The sequence below is a fragment of the Papaver somniferum genome, chromosome 9 (genome assembly GCF_003573695.1).
Source record: "Papaver somniferum cultivar HN1 chromosome 9, ASM357369v1, whole genome shotgun sequence".
Classification (NCBI taxonomy): domain Eukaryota; kingdom Viridiplantae; phylum Streptophyta; class Magnoliopsida; order Ranunculales; family Papaveraceae; genus Papaver; species Papaver somniferum.
In genome coordinates, this window is record NC_039366.1 from 72780712 (window position 1) to 72793066 (window position 12355).

The window sequence follows — 12355 nt, forward strand, 5'->3', positions numbered from 1 at the left end:
ATGTGTCTATGCTATCCTCAAGCTCTAATGCAAGTTCCTGGAAAATAAATAGTTATTAGACTAGAGTAGAACTAGTAATTTTCATAATCCTAAATGGTGCATATTTTGATAGCAAATTAACACTAAAGGATTCTCCGCCATTAGAGTTAAGAGATCATTTTGGATCCTATCATTTTTTTTTCTGTACTGAAGATTGTTTAGGATATGCCCCTGAAAAACTAATCTTGTTATAAGAACAAATATGTTGTTTTATGTTTTTCAAAGTCAAATTGGTATCAAGCACAATAGTTCTGAAGAAATAATCACATCTGGTTTTCCAGATAAACCGACAAGCACTTGGCAGCTTTTTAATTTCATATCTAGTATAGGTTGTACTAACCCAAGAATTAAACCAATATATGAAATTGGTATTGGTACCAAATTAAGTATTGTTATGTCTAAGTAACTTCTGCCAAACATAAGTAGCAAATGGACATTACATTAAGAGACGTGTAAGAGTTTGCTCCCTACAGTTTGCAAGACGTTTATAAAGGATCAATCTAGTGAAGTATACTTGCAATCTTCACATTTTTTGGGAGGATACCATGAGCACATTTCCACTAAGAAGAGATTAATAGAAGGAGGGGTAGGGTTAAAGGAAGAGGAAATAAGATTTCACATAGTACTTTTGATCGAAAAAGAAATTTGATTTATTTCGTACCCTTCGTTCAATGAGAAAATTGGTCAGATTCTACAAGATCAAACCTATGGGACTAAAGGACAATAGAATTTGATCAATCCTTTTATTTTTATCGTTAAGGTGGAGAACTGAATCAAGAATTCTCTTTCTTCATCATCAATCAAATCACTGTTCACGGCCCAGGATTCTATCTTATCATGGTCAAAGTGTATCTTATATTTTCTTTACTACAAATTCTTTCCTTGGTTAACAATACTTGTTGTTTTCCCGATATTCGTGGGTTTTTCCATATCCATTTTCCCGATCATATTCCAATCAGTATTTTGAGTATCACTTTTGTACAAGTCATCCGTTTTTCCTTATATGAAGACTTGACAGAGAAATCACCCTTACCTGTTAGTATCTAATAATCTGATTTTCCTCCTAAAATTCACATTTTTATATATAATTGCATTTTCTCCTCATGTGTAAACCAAGTTTTAAGTTTAGCATTATCCCAAACTCTATTATAGGTTATAATATGCTTCGCAAAAATTAAATCGACGAGGCAGATTGAAGGTTTTGCGAGAAAGACATGAGGACTATCAATTCAACTACCCTCTCAGACATTAACTTGGTGATTATTCCCAATATTCCACATACTCTGTTCCTAAATATTTCCTGTTCCCTCCAGTATTCTTTTCTAGATCCAAGAATCCCTACTTTTGGTTTGGTGCCTATTATGAGGATATCTGTTTCCTTGATCTATTCTTTTTTTTGTCATAATTTGAGACCAGAGGGAAATTTTGCTTTACACCAGCCTCTAACCTTTCTTTTTTATCATAGCATTATTGAAAATTTCCATGTTCAAAAACCAAAGACCCCAGCTCTTTAGGATTGCAAATGGAGTTCCAGTCTCGGGGATATATTTCTTGTTTGAGTTTTGGAAGGTTTCCTCAGGCCCCTTTAGTTGTTTCAAATAATCAAGTTGTTAATTGTGTTGTTTATAATGCACCAAGTAGCCAAGTCCTTTATGTTTTCTAAGTTTATGTATTGCTTTTGTTGGAAAAATAGGTTAGAAATGTATGCAACTCTATCAGGGCATACCATGAAAAAATGCAACCGAATAAATTTAAGGAAAATAAAACTCAAGTCAAGTATTCGATATCATGTCCTTAAAATAAAATGTCATGTACCTGCATAGGAGAGGAGAGTGGCCGATATCATAATTAGGGTGGTGGTTAGCCTTTGGTACTAATTGTTAATTATTAGTTTAATTAGAGTTAATTAGAAGTGTAATGAATGGTTGGGATGTAATCATCTGTGAGGCTTAAGGTCGTTAGATCTAGTTGGGGGGAAACCTAACTATAAAGAGTCAGAGTCTGTAATGAGAATCCTAATCAATTCTTAATCAAAAATATCGTTTTAACGATTTAGGTTGTGTTCTTAGGAACCGGTAGGCTTGACTCTTGAGAATTGAGATATTATCAGTGTTTATGATCCAAATCATGTTATTGTACATCTAGGTACATAACATAAAACTTACCCCATTCTGGTACTTGATGTCTTCACAAATGCGAAGTTATCTTCCAAGATAACGATCATATCTTATTTGTGTAGTTAGCGTTCCAAACACAAAAACTCAAAAAGAAAATTTGTGATTATCTCACTCGACTGTGAACATTAATCTTATATAAGAATTGTTAGAGCACTGCTCGGTCGAACTCGCATGCGTTTCTATCTCAAGCATGTTTGTCAATGTTAGTGATCAAAACTATAAGTCTTGATTTCTAGTCTACTTATAGCTAAGTCTTGGACTAGGATAGAAAGTGTAATTGAGCTCAAAGACTCCATGGCGATCATCATACAAAGACGAAGAACTACTCAAGGAACTTGTGGAACTTCATCGACTAAAAGGTATGTGGAGACTTGAACTTATCTATCATTCAAAAGTCTATCTACTCTATCTCCTATCTTGAGACAAAAGTCGTATTGTTATATAGAATTTGATTATACACATTTGCTATTTCAAGCTGAGTTTATCTCGCATATCTATTTTTCGAAATATGTGTTGGTAAGCTTTCGCTTTAGCCAAGTTCATCTTTACTAATGACGAAAGTCATATTAAGTTTCAATTACTTGAAAATAGCTTTGAAGAAAAATGGTTTGTGAATAACAATCATATAACGTCCTTTAAGAATGTTTCAATGATTGAAATGAGAGTTTAGAATATATAACCTTGGAAGGATATAAACATTGTGTGGTAACACATATGTGTGTAAATCCTTATTCCTTGAACCACAGTATGCGTACTTTGCTGCTCAGGAAAACCGGAACGTAAGTTCGCATACCAGTACGCGCACCATCGGAAGTTCACGTCCCGTGAAAATCTGCTGGAGTTTGTGATCTGAAAACAAACTCATTCTGGGTACTTAAGTCCGCGTACCAGTATGCGTACTTAAGTTGGTTATTTTCTAAAAACGATTATTCGTGAACTTAAACTTATATAAACTACGGAATGCGTATTTGGAAACCGTGGCTATAAAGTTCATGAATTGATTCGAGTGAACCAAATCGTTTTTGCTTCTATTGTGTCTTGTATACTTCTATAAGATCTAAGCAATTGAACAACTCTCTAACTAGTTCATTTGAGTTATTTGAACTAGTTGTGGTAAAGAAGAATATGGTTGATATGGAAGTGCTCATATGGCTAGCCATTTGGTTAACTATTATTGAACCAACTAAGTGTACATGTTTGGGTACAGTTATACAAACCTAAATAAACGTGCATTTCATTTGTGTTTAACAAGCTAAGTTCGATCTAACGGTTGAAAGATATTAGCTTGAATCTAAACAGGTTTTCATCTAACGGTGAATATTGAATGCTTTGTTACTAAGCTAACATTGTTGCAAACCCTAATTTGAAAGTCTATATAAAGGAGAACTCTAACAACTGGGAAACCTAATCCCCACACCTTCTGTGTGATACTAGTTGTATTAGCTAGAGTCGATTCTCCTTTAACCTTAGGTTTCTTCTCGAGACCCAGTAGGTTAACGACTTGAAGACTTCATTGGGATTGTGAAGCCAGACCCAACTATTTTCTTTGTAGTTGCGTGATCTGATCTTGTTGTTTCTATCGTATTTGAGTACAATCGTAAGATTGGCTTGAGATTGATTTCTCCGATAGGAAAGATATAAAAGAAGTCACAAACACCTTTGTCTCATCATTTGTGATTCCGCAGTATATTCTTTCGCTAGTCGATTAAGATTGTTGTGAGGTGATTGATAATTCTAGGTTGTTCTTCGGGAATATAACTCCGGGTTATCAATTGGTTCCTGTTCACCTTGATTTATCAAAAGATGGAACAAAAACTCGTAGGTATTTCTGTGGGAGATAGATTTATCTATTACCGTAGACTTTTCTGTGTGATACAGATTTGTTTATTAAAGTTTTCGACTTTGGGTCGTAGCAACTCTTAGTTGTGGGTGAGATCAGCTAAGGGAATCAAGTGCGTAGTATCCTGCTGGGATCGGAAACGTAAGGAGCGCAACTGTACCTTGGATCAGTGTGAGATTGATTGGGGTTCAACTACAGTACAGACCGAAGTTAGTTTGTAGTAGGCTAGTGTCTGTAGCGGCTTAATACAGTGAGTGTTCAATCTGGACTAGGTCTCGGGGTTTTTCTGCATTTGCGGTTTCCTCATTAACAAAACTTCTGGTGTCTGTGTTATTTCTTTTCCGCATTATATTTTGTTATATAACTGAAATATCACAGGTTGTGCGTTGAATCAATCAATTTGGAAATCCAACCTTTGGTTGTTGATTGAAATTGATTCATCCTTGAACATTGGTCTTTGGTACCGTTCAAGTGATTTCTCTTGTATTCAATTAGACTCGCAGATTTCTATTTGCTTGACTAAGTATTGAATCGAGAAAGTGAGATATAACTCTTTAATATACTTTTATTAAGATTGAGTCTCACTGTCTAATTGATTCTCTTAAAAGTATATTGGAGTTTTTCCATACAGATTGCTAAGCGAAATATTGGGTGTGGTTGTAAACCCCCGTTTTTTCAAGAATACATATTGTAAAGGTTTTGTGTAGTGTTTTGGATGATCAACAAAGGAGAATGTATGGGGATCATAGGATTTAATGGAGGTTCTCGAAAAGACCAACAAATATTTGGGTGATGAATCAAATCTATTGGAAAAAGAAATCATATTCTAATTAAGGAGGTTTATATAAATGGAAAAAAACCTTGGTAAAGTATCCACTTAATTCACATATGAATTTTCAGCTATAACTTACGACTAATTGGTTACTGTTCAAAAGTTTCAACAACTTTTACAATCACTGCGGTTTCTTTTCGCGTGTTTCTGTACTCCTCTTTGCATTTTTATAGTGAATTTGTGAGATTATTGTTTTTAATAATTGGGGGCTCAACAAAAGCGAAGATGCACACATGCATACTTTATGTCACTAAAGATAATATATAGGTATACCAAATTTAGCGTTTGCTCTTCCAAACATGTCTGTAAATCACTCTCTCTTCTCTTGGGAGCACATCTTCTTCAAGAAGAATGCCAACCACAATTGTCGAATTTGGACTATTAAAACCATTACTTCTCGATTTCATCGAGTGGATCAAGTCTGCATCCGTACAGATAGTCTAGAAGTAGTTCATACTTTTGCTGGTAATATTACAAATGTGTCGTGGTTTATTCGTTATCATTGGGTGGCTGTTAGGTCAAGATACATAAGCATTCTTTTTGTGCATACTTTTAGAGAGGCAGACTTTGCGGCAGGCGCAATGGCCCAGAGGGGGTTTCTCTTACGAGAAGAGGAAGGCAAGAGTTATGATGGAAGACGTTGGTTTCGTAATTCAGTTGAATTTGCAAATATATTTTATTTTCGTTTTAAATAGTTTGTAACTTTTTGGGATTTTCTGCCTCTTTTCTTATAAACTTGTTGTATCTTTTGATCATTTATTAATACAATTCAGACTTACCGGAAAGAAAAAAAATCGGTTTCTTCAACTTTATCTTGAAAATCCATTTATTGTTTTGATGATATTTCAATTTTCTTTCTTAACCTTTTTCTTGTTAATCGATAGGCAATTTGGTACTGACGCCATCACATGATACAATAATCTTTTCTGTAAATCTAATTCAAATATCAGTTTGAATTCGAATAGAGGTGATGGTTCCCATTAGACACCATCTTCAATAGATACAAAGCCTTATATGATATGCTTGATTTTCGATCAAGTCATTAAAAGAACTTTATGTTTTTTCGCCTCTCATAAATTTCCATTTTCCATTCCAAGTGATGAAGTGTCGTGTAATTTGGAAAATGAAATTTTTCGACCACGAGACTTAGAGCTACTCCGGTGAAATGTGTGTGAATAAAGAAGTCTTAATCCACGTAGGATCCATAATCATATTTATAAAAAATCATCTCCAACCGATTGATGTGAAGATGATGTGGCAAAAAGAAATTAGACATTCTCTAGGTGAACCTCTAGTTTTAGACATTGCTTAGAGGATGTCTTCCCGTCCTAGTCACACTTTTATTAATAAAAATCATTGAAAAATAAAAATGGAAAAGATTTTAACCAATTTTATGCTTACAAATAAATAAATAAATAAATAATAAAAAACTTTATGGGTTGGAGATAACACGTTATTTTTCCCAATATTTAGGATTTTATATTTAAAAGATGACTTAAAAATGATATCACATATGATACGTCCACATTCACCGTTGGAGAAGCTCTTGGTTCTTCCGATCAATAAAAAAATAAAAAAAAAGCTCTCTTACTCATTGAGAAGCACAGCCAAAATTGGCTAGAAGATGATCGGATGCAATAATGAAAATAAATAAACGTTAATTCTTTGATGTGGAGCGGGTCCACCGACAGACTATTCCCCGCACTTCACAGTTCAGTCACACTCCACTCCACTCCACTCCACTCCACTCCACTCCCACACTCCACAGTGTCAAATTCTCACGGCTTAGTTTTAGCTCCAATGACTGTGTAGGTTTTCGTACTATAATACCTCTTCATTTCATTTCCAAGTTTTTATTATCTATTAATGAATTTCGACGAATTTCTCGTTCTTGATTTTATTTTACTAAAACCCTTTTCTTCTCTGGAAGTGAATCCCTCTTCATTGTTGCAGAAATCACAGAGCATTTTTGGTTGGAAAGTTGCAGTCAAACACAAACCCTAGAAAACGACACCAAATCCGTGAACAATCTCTGTCTTACTTATACTTTTGTTTCTTTTCGTTTATAATATATTAACGTATAATTCTGTCTATAATTCTTTACCTTTACTCGAACTCACGGATTTGGTTAAATTGTAATTTTTGTTTCTATTTGGATTTCTATCTGAGAGCCAAACTCTAACCGATTCTTTATTTTTATTTATTTTTGTCTATAAATAAAGCTCAAATTTCTTCTAAACATTCTCACTTACATACACCCAAGAAAATGGAGAATTATTTTAATTCTTTCAAGTTGTTCTTGATTTTAATATCAATGTTTTCTTGTACTGTTTTCGTTGTTGGAAAAGAATGTACAAATGTTCCTACTCAACTATCTTCACATTCTTTGAGATATCAGCTGTTATCTTCAAAGAATGAATCATGGAGACAAGAAATGTTTTCTCATTATCCTTTAACACCAACTGATGATTCTGCATGGTCTAATTTGTTTCCTAGAAAAATTCTAAAAGAGGAAGAAAAAATGAATTGGGAAATGATGTATAGGAGTTTGAAAGGTCCCGATGGTTTTAAGAAGGGAAACAATTTCCTCAAAGAAGTTTCATTACATGATGTGAGATTGAATTCACATTCATTTCATTTTCGAGCGCAACAAACAAATTTAGAGTATTTGTTGATGTTGGATGTGGATAGTTTGGTATGGAGTTTTAGAAAAACTGCAAACTTGTCTACTCCTGGAAAACCATATGGAGGATGGGAGGATCCAACTGTTGAACTTCGAGGTCATTTTGTTGGTTAGTTTTTTACATCAGTTCTGATTTCAATTTTTACTATTTTCAAAATAGAGTTCGCTTTAGTAGTTAAAAGTATTCGCTTATGCTGAAATTCTAGTATTTGCAGAACAGGAATTTTCTTTTGTTACTTGGTGATGCCTTAAAAGATTAGCATTGAGTGTATTGTGACTTAGTTTGCCAATGGTTACAAAATAAAAATTGCAAGAGGCAGCAGTTCCTTCTCGAGCACCAATTATAATCACTGCTTTCAGCACCATGTTTAGATACACAATCTGCATAAGCATTTGCTTCTCGAGTTTTTATTTTTTATAATTTTCATGATCAACGTGATTCCAACTCAGTAACACTCTTTCATGCCACATATAGCTTCTATTTTGTCTAAGTATATGAGTTTATGGTTTTGAAAGAAAGTCCTTTTTAATAAGAAATCGTCTCTTTTTGTCTTTGAAGGGCATTACTTAAGCGCTACTGCACAAATGTGGGCTAGTACTCACAATGATACCCTCCATGAGAAAATGTCTGCTGTGGTATCTGCACTGGAAGATTGTCAGAAAGAAATGGGCACGGGGTATCTCTCTGCATTTCCATCTGAGTTATTTGATCGATTTGAATCGATAAAGCCCGTGTGGGCACCATATTACACCATTCACAAGGTAGATTACAACCAAGTGTCGTTTTTACTGGGCTCACTTTTATCTTTCCTGTGAACTAATTCTACTAGGCGTTAAACTTTATCCTTTGATAGATCTTGGCTGGACTTTTGGATCAATATACGTTGGCCAACAACAACGAAGCATTGAGAATGATGATTTGGATGGTTGAGTATTTCAGCAACAGAGTGCAGAGCGTTATAGCGAAGTACAGTATTGAAAGGCACTGGAAATCACTCAATGAGGAAACTGGTGGCATGAATGATGTTCTTTATAGCCTCTACAGTATCACGGTACATCTTCTCTGTCTAGTTTAATAAAGCAGTAATTTTGGATGATCTTGTGCTTTTACTTCTTATGCATAAGCATTTTTTTTACCACTTTTAATCATTCTGACTTTTATTTGAACTCATACAGGGAGATCAGAAGCATTTAGTATTAGCGCACCTCTTTGACAAACCATGTTTTCTAGGTTTGCTCGCAGTGTAGGTAAATAAAAAACGACTCTTTTTTTTACTATGATATATATTATTTGAGGAAACCCTACAAATTGTGAATATACGTCAAAGCGACAGTGATATAACTTCTGGAATAAAGTTTTGCTTCTACAAATATTGACAAGATCTCTCTTAAATTGTTATAGGCTGCTAGCCTTTCTGGTTTCCATGCCAATACACATATCCCTATTGTTATTGGAGCTCAAATGCGATATGAGGTTACTGGTGATCCACTTTATAAGGTAAAATGCTCAGGATGATTTCTTTATCATTCAAAGCTGCTCTTTCATCTATCAGACCCTCATTCACGCTCATCTTTTGTTCTCTGAATTTCCTTATTCTTTCTCAGTTCTTCAATACTTTTGGCAGGCTATTGGAACATATTTTATGGACGTTGTTAATTCCTCTCATACCTATGCAACAGGAGGAACGTCAGTGGATGAGTTTTGGTATTGGCCTTAGGAAAAATATCTTGTGAACTTTGTATTACTTTTCGTAGATCAATTAAGTTTTATTTTCTACTTGGTTAGCTCTCTTAATTTTACTATGTAGTTTGACAATCCAACTATAATTTTGATGACCTTCCTTTCATAATCTGTGCACAGGTCTGACCCAAAACGCTTGGCAAGCAGTCTAAAGAGAGAGAACGAAGAATCGTGTACTACATACAACATGCTAAAGGTCTCTTCCTGGCTAGCTTCATACTTCATGCATTTAGAATATGAGAATGGGGTAATATTTCCTAGGTTATTTGCTTCAACGGTGATTTTCACATAAAGCTCTTTTGCTCGATGTAGGTCTCTCGCAATTTATTCAGATGGACCAAGGAAGTGGCATATGCAGATTTTTATGAACGAGCCCTAACAAATGGGATGCTTAGTATTCAGAGAGGAACCGACCCTGGAGTTATGATCTACATGCTTCCCCTTGGTCATGGAGAATCTAAGGCCAGAAGCTATCATGGCTGGGGAACGAAGTTCCAGTCATTCTGGTGTTGTTATGGAACAGGTCTGTGCTAAAACCTTTATTTTCAAGAAGAAATGTTAATGGTGATATTTTTGGTCTGTTGTTTATAAGATATGGTTTTTAATTTTTACTTTCCCAGTCATTTTTTGCTTCTCCAGGAATAGAATCTTTCTCAAAATTAGGAGATTCTATTTACTTCGAAGAGGAGGGAGATATTCCTGGTCTTTATGTTATACAGTACATAGCAAGCTCACTCAAATGGAAATCTGGAGGGTTTGTGCTGAATCAAAAAGTAGAACCCGTTGCTTCATGGAATCCTTATCTTAAAGTGACATTCACATTGTCTGCTATCGAGGTTTGTCCTTCTTCTGTAATGTTGAAACTAACAACGAAGGAAATTGGCTTTTTTCATATTGTAGATTATGAGATTATTTATGTTTTTCATTACGTGTTCCAAGATACAAAACCTATACGTTCTTGAATGACTGTAGAGATGAACATGGTCATCAATTCAATGTAACATTTGTAAATGTGAAACACAAGTTACAAGTTGAACATGTGTTTTGGTCCTGACATCAGGGAAATCACAAAGGAAATCGCATGGTATCAATCCAGACATGGTTTTACTCATTTCAGAAAATTATGGTTCCTCTCAAATTCTACTGGGATTACTAGTGTTCTGGTTGGTCACAAAAAAGTGTTAATATGTTTTTGTTCTACAAATTTTAGCAGAAGGCTGGTCTGTTATCAACTTTGAACCTGCGCTTACCATCTTGGACGTATTCAAAAGGCTTAAAGGCAACTTTGAACACCGATGATTTGCCTTTACCAGCTCCAGGTGCGTAACATACATTCCTTCTGTGAAACCAAAGTTTTAGAAGATTTGCAGAATTTATGAACCCCAAAAATGAGTGGCATTAACACGTATAATGAGATTCCTAAAGACACAATTAAGCATCCAAAAGTTTTTGTTATAGCGTTATTAGTTTGCTCAACAATAGAGGATCTATATTAACCACATGGCTTGATAAACAGGGAACTTTCTATCAATAAGTAGAAAATGGGGGCCTGATGATAAACTAATTCTTCAAATGCCGATGGGTCTTAGAACAGAGGCAGTGCAAGGTAATTTTTCTCTCAAATTTTTTTTTTCTTTCTTTAAATGGTCAAAACTTCATACTTCTAATTGTATTTATCATTGTATTGCGTGGGGTGCAGAAGTACTAAAATGCATTGAATATTCATTCAGACTACTAACAATGAGTTGTAATGAAATTCACAGATGACCGACCAGAATATGCTTCTGTACAGGCAATTCTTTATGGCCCATACCTCCTTGCTGGCCTCACAAGTGGTGACTGGGAAATCAAGAGAGGAAGAAGGAACTCTCTTTCTGATTGGATAACTCCAGTTCCCAGTACCTACAGTTCTCAACTGGTCTCTGTTTCTCAAGCTTCCGAAGGAAAAGAATTCATTCTTACAAATTCAAATAGCTCACTTACAATGGAGAAACTGCCAGAAGCAGGAACAGATTTATCCCTGCATGCTACATTCAGACTCATCTCCAAGGAAGTGAACTCCTCTCGTTTATCATCATTTGCTGATTACATTGGAAAATCTGTCATGTTAGAACCAATTGATCTTCCAGGAAAGCTAGTTGTGCACAATGGACCAGATAACAATTTAGGCTTGACAAATGCCGAGGTGGCTTCTGAAGAGGATAACAAATCTTCCCTGTTTCGAGTTGTGGAAGGATTGGATTTGAAGGACGGAACAGTATCTTTAGAATCTGAGCGTCAGAAAGGATGTTTTATATTCAGTGGTGCGACTCTTGGTGAAGGTATGAAGGTTCAGCTAAAATGTGAATCGGCTTCAAAGGATTCAAATTTCATTGAGGCAGCGAGTTTTTCATTCAGAAAAGGTTTTGGTGAATATCACCCTATCAGTTTCATCGCGAAAGGTGCAAATAGGAATTTCTTGATGATGCCATTGTTGAGCTTAAGAGATGAAGCGTACAGTGTGTATTTCAACTTTCGTTGTTGTATTTAGATTTATGTTAATCTGGAGGGTCTTGAATCTCTGGTTTGTAGTCTTTACCGTTCAAAGTTGGTAAAATAAGCCTTTTGTCGTTCCCTGGTTCTTTTTTAGGGTCGAGGAATTAGCTGGAGGGGAGTCTAATGCCGATATAATCAATAGAGCAACATGAGCTCCCAAATAATCTTTTATACACTAGATCTTTCTGGATATTAACAATAGTAATACCCAAAAAGAAAGGACTGGAATGAATGTAGTAGTTGTAGAATCTTACAGCGGGTTTGGTCGCAGAATTCACAATTTCCAGGAATTTGTAATCCCACAGGATTACAAATTCTGGGATTCATGTAAATCCCTCGTATGTTTGGTAACTCAGTTGAGATTCCTAAGATCCATAAAGAAAAATTGTGCTAAAGTCAAATGTATTGTTTGGCATTGCTCTTAGAGCATCTCCGACAGTGTGTAACAGTGTGTAAAAAATTCTACGTGGAAATCTAATTAAGACTTTTATTTAGGGTATTTTACACA

At 35.1% G+C, this 12355-nt stretch overlaps 1 pseudogene; it reads left to right on the plus strand.

The window, feature by feature from the left end:
- Positions 1-6651: 6651 nt before the first annotated feature.
- Positions 6652-11924, plus strand: LOC113314273 (annotated as a pseudogene).
- The last annotated feature ends 431 nt before the right edge of the window (positions 11925-12355 follow it).